At 41.9% G+C, this 14511-nt stretch overlaps 1 protein-coding gene across 1 annotated transcript in view; it reads left to right on the plus strand.

Moving 5' to 3' along the window:
• EXT1 (exostosin glycosyltransferase 1) overlaps positions 1-14511 on the plus strand; it is a 261124-nt gene that overhangs the window by 129231 nt on the left and 117382 nt on the right. The window lies entirely within an intron of this gene.

The following is a 14511-nucleotide window of genomic DNA, read 5'->3' on the forward strand; positions in this document are numbered from 1 at the left end:
AATTCTAAACCAATGTCTCTTCTTTTGGTCCTTCTTGATGGCCTCCTGCCCCCTCTACCCCTTTCCACCATAATTTGTCCTGTGACATAAGTGAATTAGTCAGTGAAGAGTTAAGCCCTTATTGTTTATGGGTCAAATTTTAATAAGGGCCTAAAAGTAGACTGCAGTTTTTTTTTTATCTTCCTGTCAGAAGCCGTAGCATCTGATAAATTGGACAGTCCGTGTGTGCCTGATGATTTAATAAGAATTTAGTAGATATTTGGCTACAAAGGAAACCGCTATAATTGGGAGCCTGGAGAATAGAAGACTGTCTTTTTGTGGTTAACTGGCCTAAAATAGATCAATGTTAAGGTGAGGAGAGCGGCATACTTAACAAGATGGCTGACAGCTCCTTCACCTATGGGCGAGAAGAAAGTGAAATCCAATGAATTAAAAGCCTTCCTTCGTGAAGGTTTTCGGGCGGCGTAGGGGTTAACTTTGTCAAAGTGTACCTCCTTCCTTTCAGCTCGTCTTGTAGACAAAGTGCTTCTTTCATAATCCCTCTCGTATGATGTAGACCATGGTCCCCCGTGACCTTTGACACACTCAAAATATCTTCCATCTTGTTTCTATGAAGACGCTAATCACTGGTGCGCTGATGTATATCTCATGTCCGCATATTTCTCTAGCAGTGAGCAGATAAAGATTTAATCCACATATTAATCAGTGTGACTGATGAGAGAGTTGCCAGACCACAAGACAATCTGTCATCCAAACTATGTAAGATATGTCTTTGGGCTTCCATAAAGTATTTTAATGATTTTTTTTCCTTTTTTTGGATTTTATTAGTCGGCTTATTTGATGCCTGTGAATCCCAGCGTGGGAATTTTTTTTTTTTTTCCAAAGAATTTTCAAAGCCTTACAAAATTCTCAAATTTTTTTTTTTTTTTTTTTTTTTTAAGATTAGGTTATGGGAAAAATTTCAAAAACTTTCAATTTTTATCCTATAAACTTATAAAAGTATCAAGTTGATGCCGTGTTAAGAAATAGAACGCCTAATCCTTTGTTGCTATAGACAGTGAAATTGTGATAAATCGGCACCTTAACACTATTTTACATGCCCATTTGAAGCTTTAATTTTTATTGTTTTTTTGCTTTTTTTTTTTTTTTGCTGTAGGCGTCTAAAAAAAGTAAAAGTTAGGAAATATTTTATGACTTGATACAAGAACTCTGTTCTTAAAAACAGGACGCTTTGTTTCTAGAGAGCAATGATTCGGGTGCAAGATTTCCATTTTCCATGCCATTTCCAAGAGATTTATTTTTGCTGATGGCACAGTATTCAGACATATGTCACTGGCACACAACATGTTCATTCACAAACCTTAATGATCTGGGAACACAGTGTCACTACAGGGAAACAAAGAGCTTTGTAGAATGCATTGTACTCTTGTTTTTTAGAAATGCAATCTTTTGATGCATAACTTAAAAAAATAAAAAAGAAACATTTGCTAACTGTTAATTTACATTTCAATTTCTGAAATATTTTTTACATTTGATTTAATCTATTTGAACCGGCACAATAGCGTTGAACATTTCCTATACTAAAATCTGATCTAATGTGCCTTTCTGAAAGCGGTCTTTTCTCTTAAAGAACCCAACTAAAAAAAGCACTATGTTTTGGCATAATTTGGTTATCTTTTTTGGTTTCCTGGTACAAAGTAGCCATTTATGGCAAGCAAGGAAATATTGTCTTGTATATATGTAGTGGGCTTTTGAATGACAAAGTTGCTACGAGTGGGTTCTGTGATGGCAGGGAAGTGTCAAGCAACATGGCTGCCATTGCATAGTGGCCGAAGTGAGCAGATCACCGGGCTGACACATGGTTGGCAGAGGTCTCTGGCAACCACCGATGGAGTAAGTGGTCTGAAATGGAGCAACTATCAAGTATTTATGACGGCCTCTTTACAGCAAATGATGGGGAAACAAAGGATCAGACATTGTATGGGAAGCCTCGCGTGCACCTAGCACGTGGTGCTGTGTTTGCCGCCCCCCCCCCCCTTTTGAAAACCACGTTCGATGTGCCCAAAAAATAGGACATGCCACATCCCAAAAGAAGCGAGTTCATATTCATGCGAGATTCTTGGCCATTCGAAACCGGCCTTTGGTGTTTTTCTATATGGCTTTTAGTTTGACTAAGAAATACCTTTTGGTTCCACCCATTACTACCTGAAAATTGTTTTTTTTTTTTGTATTTTTGCAGTTACTGAAAACTTGATGGTAGAGGGAATGGATGATTTATATTGTGATTCAAATTAACTAGAGATGAGCGCGCGTACTCGGCCACGCCCCTTTTTCGCCCGAGCGCCGCGTTTTTCGAGTACTTCCGTACTTGGGCGAAAAGATCCGGGGGGTGCCGTCGGTGAGTGGGGGGTTGCAGCGGGGAGTGGGGGGAAGATGGAGAGAGAGAGGGCTCCCCCCTGTTCCCCGCTGCTACCCCCCGCTCCGCCACGCCTCCCCCCGCCCCCCTGGCGCCCCCCGAATCTTTTCACCCGAGTAAGGAAGTACTCGAAAATCGCGGCGCTCGATCGAGTAATTACTCGAAACGAGTAGGTTCGCTCATCTCTAAAATTAACATAGTCTTCAGTGGCGTTCTGGTTAAAGAGCTAAGTAACTCTGGTGAAGGCCTTCCTGTTTTCCGCCTTTTTTTGAGTTAAATCCCATCAATCCACTTACTGTATTGGCAGTGCATGGATATTGGGAAGTAAATCATAAAGGTTGAAGGCTATGTGGTTGGTGGAAGCCATGACAAAGTCTTGACCATCTGATTCCCATCTTTGCCTTGGACATAGTGTTTCATTTCCACTCAGATATGTAGAACGGCTATTTTCTTACTTTTGTGTTCAGAATTGTATTTTGTTTCTTCCTAAACTTAATAGACATACTTGGAACAATCATACAACATCATAAAATCCGTAGAGGTACCCCGGCTCACCCCCTCCCCAACCCCTGCGGCTGAATTATGTTTTGAGGCTAGAGTGATAAAACGGGAGAAGGTGATATACTGTCCCCTGGCCAGCTAAAATATATGGTTTATGATTTTAGTACTTGGATTTTAAATTTTACGGTGAAGACAATTTCTTGGAAGCAGTGATTCAAGGTCAGCTCAGGTGATTTTCAAACAGGGGAAATGGTTGTAAGGATGGCTTCCGCTTGATATACAGCATCTAACTTACTGAAGACGCTGTGGCCCAGTCCCAGGGTTAAAGCATCTTATGAAATAGAGAGCATGCTTAAGAAGTCTAACATTTTCTCTATGGTTATGCATGTTCAAATACATTTCTTGAGGATTTCACGGGGAGTGGAGCGAATCTTAAAATTGCGGACGTCTTAGGACAATTACGTAGTCAACACGAAGAGCAACCATATTAAAGTAGGGCTTTGTCCTTGGCATATGGAAGGGCTATGTAATCATCCTTAATGGGTACTCGGATATATGGTGACTATACTATACTTTTGTTTATGGTTGCCATCAGGTGACAAGTGATCTTAGGCAAGATAGTGCTTGGCAGAATTAGCTGAGATGTTTTTAGGCTTATTGTCTCGACTCCCTTGCTTTGACCTAGAGACTATTACTTCTCCAATCTCATGATGAATTTTTCTAGACAGCTTGAAGCTCACTTGGCCTTTCTCACAATCCTAGTTCTAGAAAGGTCTGGTAGACCCTATGATGACAATCATTGGCCTTCCCTATGAGTGTCTTTACCATGTAGTCATTCCTTGCTAGTCCCCTTCAAACTCCTATTACATACAAGTGTAACTTGGCCCGACTTTCATTTCTGGCTTTTGTTTATCACTTAACCTACAAGTGAACTAGAATGAATCCAAGCCTTCCCCGAGGATGAGCATATGAACGTCAATGTTTACAATGCATTTCAAGGCCTGTGAGTTCATGCTGTTAGACATTGGGCTTACTGTGCTTGTGGCGAGACGTGAGTCACTAGGTAGGTGTTCAACCGTGAGTGACCATTGACTCTCGTAAGCATGTGAAAGTAAAGAACAAACTGCAACTTTTTGATGGGCGATGGAACTTCGGAAGATCTTAAGGTTTATTTTGGCCTTCGCAGTCTCCTTGAGGGGGAAGTTGACCCTTATGCTCATCTCTCATCCGTTCTCCGTCACTGCAGTTATATCTGTGTCTGGACTCTTTCTCATGTGTTATTTTTTTAGACTGGTTACTATGAGAAGAATTTCGGGTAATGAAGAATGGTCTATGTGATGTTATAAATATGTAGTGTAATGTTGGAAACAGTCAGATCATACTGTTCATTTCCCAGGGAACAAATCTTGTACACTGTGTGTGGTCGAAAGACTCGATTTATCCTTTTATATATTATTAAAGCAACTCTCCAGTCCCAGACAAACCAAGATGGCTGCACTGCTTCTCTACCTGATGCACACTATGCATTAGTAGTCCAAGGCAGTAGACGCCAACCTGTTTTTCTAGAGCTGCTCTTGTGAGTGTCCTGTCCAATAGAGCAGTGTCTAGTGTTGGCTACCAATGCACAATGTGCATCAGGTAGTCAGAGAAGTGGTGCAGCCATCTTGGTTTGTCTTAAAACCAGAGAGTTGCTCTAAGACATTTCTTAAAAAAACTATGTATCATAAGTATATTGCAGGTTGAGATTTTGGAGTGGCTTATGAAGCCTTACCTGAGATTTGCATGATGGAGGAATGTTCTTGATTTAGTAAATTGCTCACTTGGCCTTTGTTGGAATCGAAGTGCTGGATAAGTCTGGTTGACCCTATGGTGCCAGTCTCTGGCCTTCCCAACTCTTTCTAGTATACTAGTAGTGTATGTTGGTGGAAAGTTGAAACTTGGGACTTAAAATGCTTTGCAGCAAGGTGTTGTGTCCACACATTACCCAATCTAGCATAACTATTTCATAGGGATAGAAAAAGGAAATGCAGCATTTGGGTACCTATCTTGTTACCTTATGTGCTGTTCCTAGTGCTTGAACGAAAGACCTTTTACTGAGGACATACTGCCATGTCGACTTAACTGATCAAAGTAGGTAACCATTTATTTCTTCTTCTCTGACCTGTAGGAGCTCTGCAAGAAATGTCCATTTTAGAGCTTGGTCAAGAGCTACTGCTAGTTGAAGGTCTCCCTTTTAATCTTGGAGCTCTTGAAAGGGTTCTCGAAACAGGACAACCCAAGTAGAACAAATGGACATCATAGAAGATGGTTCACTGTTCGGGAACACCTTGATTAACCGGAATTTCCTCTATTAGGAGCTCACGCTTAGGTGACCTCCAGCAAGTTCTCATTTAGAGAAGTGTCCAAATGGGACATTCTTTTAACGAGTATTCGGTTCTTCATTTTCTGGTTCTAAATAAATGTACGTAAGATACAAGTATGCCGGCTATATATGATGGTGGATTAAATTTAATGGTGTCAATAAGGGTTTAATCTGATTATCGTCCACAGAATTATTCCAAAAAGTTTATAAAAAAAATATTCTATATACTATGATTTTAGGTGTTCTTTTTATGCTATGGGGACTGTAGACATTATATAGGACATGTATTTTAAAAGTGTTGTCTAGTATTTAAAAAAAAAAAATAAAAAAATGGCTGCTCTCTTCCATAAAGTCCCAAACCTATTCGTTGGTTGGGGTATTCTAGCTGAGCTCCACTCAAGCGCATGTGGACCGATGTGGCACTGTTTTTGGAAGCAAGTGGCCATGTTTTTCTGACCTTGTTCGGCGCCAATAGGATACATCCATCCTATAGTTAGTCGTACAGTGAAATCCTACACACCCCCATTCAAAATGTCTGCACTAGTAGAAAGTAGTTTTTGGTCTTCTGTAAACACTTTGATCCATTCCTCAGTATTTGGCCTGTGTCAAGTGAATGGAGACAGGCAGTCGAGGTAAACCAGCGTTCACTATCTGTTTGATGCCACAGTGAATTGCTCAGTGATTGCCCGTTTTTGGATAGATGACTTCTCCGTAAGCTTGTTTGGACCTGTAATAATTTTGTTCTTCTTACAATGTGCATTTAATCGAACGGGGCCGGTAGGAGGTCAGACTTCACACTATACCGCAGTAATTACCACCAAGTGAGCCCAGGGTTTGAAAGCCAATTTTCTGCAACAGGCAGAAGCCTGTCTTCCTTTCATTCACTGTTAGCGGTATCAGAGGAGAGAGTCGCACGTGGTTAGCACCTCGCATGCAACGGCCGCCTTAATAAATATTAATAAGGCGCCTAACGTTTGTTCGGGAAGCCTTTTGCTCCGCATGTTTAGAAATGTTAAGTGACAAATTACATTATTTTTTTTTTCTCATCGTTGAATTAATTGCTTTCAAAGGCGTGATAAATATTTTTTGTTGCTTTTATTGACGCTGCAGATTTTTTTTCTACCAGATTCAAAGAAAACTAAAGAGAAAATCCAGTATCTGCATCCACCGCCTTCTTCAGGCCAATATAATATAAAACTGGTGGAACATATTACTACTTTAATTTTCCATAGGGTCTTCAAAAATGAGAGCTGGAATCTGATTAGTTATGATGTTTGTTTTTGGATATTTTTAATATTTTTTTTTCAAATTGTGTTATGTTGGGCTTATTCCTTTTCCATCGTGTGTGTGTGTGTGTGTGTGTATATATATATATCTAGTGCCAACATATTCTACAGCACTGTTGGTAAATTGTCATCACTTGTATTAGTCCCTGTCCTCACTGGGGTTCAGAGTCTAAATTTCATCTTAAAGCCACACGTCATGGGAAGCCAATATATTTTTGGAGTGTGGGAGGAAATAGGACTGGAATCCCATTGTGCTATACTTTTATTTTTGTGACTACCAGTAAACAAGTATAGATGACTCCGCCATAAAGGATTTGTCTAGATTAGGCCGCATTCACACGGGCAGATCTGCATTGCGAAATCCTGAGCAGGATTCCGGCTTCGGACTCTGCAGCAAATCCAGCCCATAGCATGCTATGAGAAAACACGATTTCCTGCCCATGAGCAGAAATCGATTGCGATTTTCCGCTTGCCGGGGAGAAATCGTGGCATGCTGTGATTTTGTGCAGGCTACACATGGACGGCTTCCATTGAAGTCAATAAAAGCCGTCCGTCCCACGGTCATTCTGCGATCATAATTGCCGAAGCCCCGTCATCGCTATAGCGACAGCGCGGCATGCTCTGTACTGCACATGTGTCGGCCGGCATATTCGCAGCAGAGGAGAAGACAGCGGATAGGTAAGCTGGGGTCACCGGGGTCAAACTCCGCTGCGGAAATCCCACATACAAGTCCAACCCGCCATGTGCAGACGGCCTTAGGAAAGAAGCTCCATCTTTGTCTTTGGGTTGTGTGAGGTATTGCAGTTTATTATCATTCAAATGAATGGGGGTGAATTGCAATAACAGACACAACACGTGGGCACATGGGGCACTGTTTATATAAGGGTTTGCCAGGCATTTGGAGGAATTAAGAATATAAACCTTATTTTGCAAATTCCAAAAAAATTGTTTCAAAATTGCCAATTTACGGTACATCAAATCTACAGTCGTCTCTGGGCCTTTCTGATGTGGATGTAATCATGTAACAGATCCTGGGGAGTATCTCGGGAGATGTGAGCACGTTGCTGACCCTCTTAGAACCCATTTAATTCCGTTTTAATTAGTGCAGGAAAACAACTGGAATGTCCCCCACAGGATAGAATTCTCCCCATCAATTCAGAGGAATGTTCCAGGAGTTATGCTCCAGCTAGGAAGCAGAGAATGCTAATTGTGGTTAATTATGCTTTTGTAATCCGAACAATACCACTATTTTTAGAAAGCCAAGCTTCATCACTGTATGGAATTGTCTTGTTCTTACACGGATCTAGAATTGGCCTGCTTTTAGAATTTACCGCTTTTCATTGTATGTATGAGATGCGATAAGGACTTTTCTTTGAAATCTGGCATTTTAACATGAGGATGTTACCTTTGAATTACGTCTATTATTGTCCATGGCTGATATAAACTCAAAGATTACTAAATAGATATATTAACCCTTTCCAATCCAATTTTAGATTTAGGGTTTCCTAAAAGGCTTTCTCTTTTTGCTGCTACACAGTGGTGCCATCTGCTGGCTAAAGCCAGTGTGTGCGCGCGCCAGAGAGGCTCCGACAGCAGGCAATGGATGGTAAGAATACCCTGTCGGACGTCTTCTGACATTGTAGCTGTACAAGCTTCGACCAGAATGCAGGAAGACGTCAGACAGTGGATTGGAAAGGGTTAAAGTGGTTGTACAGTTACCGGACAACATTTCTGCAGTAGCTCTAAGTACCTTAACATAAGAGTGATACTTATCTCCTGGGTAATAAAATGATTGGGCTTGGAAATTCTTCGTTCCCGATCCTTCTTCTTTCCCGCAACATCATCTGGGAAAAAAATCCAGCCAGTCCCATACACATCAGAGAGTCGCCCATCTTCACTGCTGCCCTATATGACGGCCCTTAACCCTTTCCAATCCAATTTTGGATTCAGGGTTTCCTAGGGGGCTTTCTCTTTCTGCCATTATACAATGGTGCCATCTGCTGGCTAAAGCCAGTACTGTGGTATGGGACATGCTGGAGAGGCCCCCGACAACTGAGCAGCCAGTAATCTACAGTAAGAATACCCTGCCAGACGTCTTCCGACATTGGAGCTGTACAGCCTTCAATCAGAATGTCTTTAGACGTCAGACAGTGGATTGGAAAGGGTTAAGCTCCAAATATTGAGAATGTGATGTTGGTTGTCTAAAACAGTTCATTTGTTAAAGGGATTGTACCAAAATAGCAGGTAGTTCCCTAACCGTAGGATAGGCAATAATTTGCTGATCAGAAGGAGTTTCACTGCTCAGACCCACACTGGTCTCTAGAACTGGGGTCCCATATCCTGCTTTGTTACTGCTAGGGGTCGCTTGTTCCCCTGCAGTGGCGTCACTGTGAACGGAGCACTAGCTGAACATACAGAGTCAGCGCTCCATTAAATACGTAAGCTGGCGCCACTTGGGTGTCTCGGCAGTCCCATTGATGGTGAATGGAGAGCTTAGAGCATTTGCGTGACCAGAGATCTATTCAGTCTCCTCTTCACTGCAGTGACCCCCAGTCAGGAGAACTGGGGGCACAGGAACCCTGTTTTCAAGATCGGACGGGGTCTCAGCAGTGAGACCCCCACCGATCAGTAAGTTATCCCCTATCTTGTGGATCGGGAATAACTTGCAATATTGGAACAACCCTTTTAAATTCCACCTGGCAAACGTTGGTTATGGTTGAAGTTGCACAGAATGTTTGTTTTTATTGGTTTTCCAACATGAACACATCATATGGGCTAACAATACTGGTTATTACTCATGACTAGCTTTAGGTTTGGTGGGCATTTAAATTGATTAGATATGCTACTGCTACAAAATCATCATCTCATTGGGGCCGCTGTTGGAAGAACATTGCTTTTCTGGTCTGTACTATTGATGGCAAGGCATGGCTAAGTACCTAGATGAGCATTCGTAACTTGGGTTCTCTAGACCCTGGTTAGGACTTTCTTAGAAGCGCAGTACAGAAAGAGACCTCCTCTTTACCGTAGAGGTTTAGCTTGAAGAGAAAATGTAGTCAGGGGTTCCACTGTGGTCAAAAAGTCACAAATAACTCATGTAGAAGTAGACGTCTGGATGATGGGATTTTACATTCAATTCCGTTCTTGCATCCCGGTGTTGTGTAGTATCTGTTCTCTTGCAACATTTGCATATCAAGAAAAACAAAATTTTAATTGACTCTCATGCCCTTGTCAGTGGCTTATTCTTGTTATTTTCTTGTCACTTGTCACTTCCTCTTTGTCTGGCCAGTTTACCACAAGCGGCATTTAATTCCAAATTAGATCTTTGTCATGTTTTATAATTCCATCAATCAAGGCGCATTTTCAGCTCGGAGACGTCTGTTTTCCTCCTGACGTCAGGCTCGCTCTGTCTCCTTTGGGATAAGTATTTATGGTATTTCTAATGTCAGAATTAATTTTTAAAGGACATGGACAAGTCCCTTATCAGCATGACAGTGTTCCAAACAGAGAGGAATTACTGCGCCGGACTCAGACAAACCCCATTCATCTCACCACTCTGGCGCAATGACCCAACCTGTTTTTGTAGCCAATAAAAGTAGTCTAGCCATTTCTTTAATAAGACGTTGCTCCTTTCTTATATACCACATTATGTAGTACCCAATGGCAATTTATTTTTTTTTATAATCCTTAACTATCAGTTACTGAGAAAAATCGCTTGCGTATAAACCCATTGAAATCAATGGGTACTTTTTCCCATGCCAGTTCTGTCCATTTCCCAATCGGACGGAACTCGCGTCGGAATACTTACCCATGTAAATGCTTAATGTTCTTCATAAGGCTGTAATTATACACCGTGCAGGGAGAAAATCTGTAGTACCGTAATCACCTCTACCTAAATGTTCTTGTATAGTAGCTGCAAATGACATTTGCACAACCTTTTGAGGAGGAGTTTTGGATCCATCATCTGTGCAAATATTTGATTTGATCAATATTTCTGGGATGCCTTGAGTGCAAAACAGTCTTCAGAGCATGTCACAGCATGTCCATAAGGTCAGGCCATTTCGAAACACCAATTATGTTCTTTCTCAACCAGTCTTTAGTTGACTTGACTTGATTTATTTTTTCCTGCAGCAGCCACTACAGGGAAAAAATGTAGCATTACATTCTGTCCTTTCAAATGATGGGTAGCCTCCAGAACTTGCCACGTTTGACGAGGGAAATCTTGAGTTGGGACCCTATGTCTATGGCATCCATAAATGTCCTAATAGGGATTGTGGAAAGGGGTTTTCTTGATGAGACAATTTCTGTCAGTCACTCCCCCGTGTACTGTGGTTAAACTTATAAATCGGACTTACCTAATTAAAATGGAGCTATATATGTATATGATCTGGTATGAAATAGATGTCAAAAAATTTGAGAACAAATACCCCTCAGACTTTTAGCATCTTAATCATATTTTTTGGAGACTTTCAAACTTTTGAACCTATTGCATTTAGGGGCCACGCTCACGACCTGAAGGTTGTAGGTTCAATTCCCCCGGTGTTCAGGTAGCCGGCTCAAGGTTGGCTCAACCTTCCATCATTTCAAGGTCAGTATAATGAGTATGCAGCTTGGTGGGGGGAGTAATAAATAAACTACCTGAAAGCGCTGCGTAATAAGTTGGCGCTATACAAATAACAAGTCCCTTCCCCATTCATACTTTTTTTTTTTTTTTTATTCCCTAGACATGTTTGCAAAAGTATTAACAACTCAGAGAATTTGTTTGGGTGTGCATATCTCATCGTTGCAAGTCAGACCTCTGGAGACCGCTGTCTCAATTACGCTGACCTGTAAATGCCCTCGTCTCTCTAAACTACCTTCTTAAAAGGCGAGAAGAGGAAACATTTGCAATGATGGAATTATCGGTCCTTGTAATGCTGAGGTGTCAAGGAAAATAAAGCTTTTCCATTAAAGAAGCCCGGTAAATCACACGTTGTGTTGACAGCTTCGTTAGCATGGGCAAAGTTACGATAATTTATGTGGGACTAGTTTCGGTTTGTCAGGGCTTGGTATACTTTTTAGCCGGTGAAAATTGGCACGGGCATCGGGTCTCTAAATTGTAACTCGTATCTCTAGATTGAAATGTGGAGCAAACGCTACAACTGACCTGCAAACCCCTTTATTTTTTATTCTAGTAGTGACACTGATTACATAATTTTATAATGAAAACGTTAAAGGATTTCAGCCATCAACTTTTTACGTGATGTTTTTTTTGTTTATTTGCTCTTTAACTGTTAAGCAACTTTTTTTACTTTTTTTTTTTTTCCTTCTTCAAATTCTATTTTTGTATAAAAATCTACAGTGCCTGAAAACTTTTACAGGTGTTTTCTCATACGGCGGAGCTGTTGCCGAGAGTTCTGCAACTGAAAGTCTATTTCGTAAGTCTGAATGGGCTGTTCCTGCTGGAATCGCATGGATATCGGCAAGCATCAATTTAGAGGACTACATTTGCAGATATTTCGGCATCAAATCTGCCTTGTGAAAAAGGGCTTTAAGGGCCCCTCCACAAGTAGCGGATTAGGTGCAGATTTTTTGCTGTATAGTTGTTGAATTTCATATGGATTCTCAGCCGACTTCATCCCTCTTTAATTGATAGTGAAATCCGCTGCAGATCGGCATCCAAATCTGCCCCAAAGTCTGTCACATGTGAATGTACCCTTAGGTTCATATGGGGCTTTTTTTTGTACAGAAAATCTGCAGCTTTTACAGTACAAGCTGTATGGGTGAGTGAAACCAGCCTTAAAGGGGTTGTCCCGCGCCGAAACGGTTTTTTTTTTTTTTTTTAACCCCCCCCCCCCCCCGTTCGGCGCGAGACAACCCCGATGCAGGGGTTAAAAAAACAACCCGCACAGTGCTTACCTGAATCCCGGCGGTCCGACGTCTTCATACTTACCTGCTGAAGATGGCCGCCGGGATCCTCTGTCTCCGTGGACCGCAGGGCTTCTGTGCGGTCCATTGCCAATTCCAGCCTCCTGATTGGCTGGAATCGGCACGTGACGGGGCGGAGCTACACGGAGCCGGCATTCTACACGAGCGGCCCCATAGAAGACTGCAAAAGACCCGGACTGCACAAGCGCGGCTAATTTGGCCATCGGAGGGCGAAAATTAGTCGGCTCCATGGGAACGAGGACGCCAGCAACGGAGCAGGTAAGTATAAAACTTTTTATAACTTCTGTATGGCTCATAATTAATGCACAATGTACATTACAAAGTGCATTGTTATGGCCATACAGAAGTGTATAGACCCACTTGCTGCCGCGGGACAACCCCTTTAAAGTTTTCTGACACTCTATATTTTTATTCAAAAATAGACTAAAACTTTTTCAAAAAGTTGCTAAAGCAGTAAACCAGATAAACCCAACATTTAAACAACCTGACCTAAGAGAGCGGCACTTGCAACTGGAAAACCAGACTTCCACGTGCTCCCAAAACTGTTTGCTGGCATTTATCGCCGTGGTCTCTATGTTTGAGTCACAGACCCGCCACTATATCTTATTACCCTTCTATACACTATGATATGACTTGTATGGAATTCCACTTTGCTAGTTGTAACATAGCGTGGCTTCCTCTCAGTAGATCTAATGTAGGTTTGCACAGGACGTCTATTGAAGGGTTAAAGCAATCGTCGTGATTGATACAATTACAAGTCTGACAACCTTTTTAGGATTCCTTATTGCTTTCCAACGAAGTGAGTAATTCCGGCCCAGGCTTTGTTAGCGCTGAGATGTATTGCTTAGCATCCATTGCCTAAGAACAGTATCAATAATTGTTTCATTAGTTCAGGTTCTAAAGATTAAAAACTGTACAACTGTATTGGATAATCAAGAGCACCAATTTTGCCGGGGGAAATTAGTAGCGTGATCATTGACGGATCGATATGCAGATTGATTCAAAGCGAAGGCGGGTGGAATGGAAAGAGGAGAAAACCCATTTCATCTGAGGCGCTGCCTGGCACTAAATAAAGGTGTTTTCCCATTTTTCTGTTAATTGCCAAGTTCATTGAGTGAGTCTCCCAAAGTAGGTCCCGCCTATATTAGTTGGTGCAGAGAACTCCTACATGGGCAGCTGATTGATGGCAATGAGTAGTTATCTCACCCTGTAGTGTTGCTATAGAATAAATAGTGCTCATAGGGAATATCACCCTTTTTTGGTGATAACTTGACACTTTGCCTCCCCATCAGTTTTTATTGAAGTATCTTCTCATGGGGTTGTCCAGAATAGGCTAAAAGTCCAGTATTTTCACAAATGACAGGCTATTTTCAAGTCGACAGGCTTAGGTGCAATACAAGACATACCCCATGGGTAAGAGTGTGTCTATTTATGGGGGTGGGAAAGAAGCCCCCCATTGAAAAAGAGGATTACAATCCCTTTTTCAATGTCTAATTTTGACTTGAAGGAATGCTGCCTTCCAATAGGTGGCACTGTGGGGGTATTCTTTCATCTACCTTATTTGCATATTACCCAGAGGAGCATGAATAGCCTTTTGAGTCTCCTCACTCACCGTTTAGGTGCACTCCCTAAGGAGCAAATAAAGCGTTTCTGACCCCAATCCCTTTTGAGGGACATTAAACTTTTAAAGAGGTTGTCCAGTTGGATAGCCCATCAACAGTAGATCAGCAGGGGTCTGTTGCCAGGTACCCCTGCTCATCAGCTGTTGGCTGTGCACTGAGCTGATATGTGGAGGAAGCAGAAGCAGACAGCTCCTTTCTCACTGCAGTGGCCAGGCTTGGTATTGCAGCCAAAGTTCACATTGAAGTGAATGGAAATTATGCCTGTAATACCAAGCCTGGCCACTGCAGTGAGAAAGGAGCTGTCTGCTTCCGGCACAGATCAGCTCAGTGTACACCAGCCCAGCAAACGGCTCATGAGCAAGGGTCCCTGAGCAGTAGACCACCATCACTCTACTGTTG

The sequence above is a fragment of the Eleutherodactylus coqui genome, chromosome 9, assembly GCF_035609145.1.
Source record: "Eleutherodactylus coqui strain aEleCoq1 chromosome 9, aEleCoq1.hap1, whole genome shotgun sequence".
Lineage (NCBI taxonomy): Eukaryota > Metazoa > Chordata > Amphibia > Anura > Eleutherodactylidae > Eleutherodactylus > Eleutherodactylus coqui.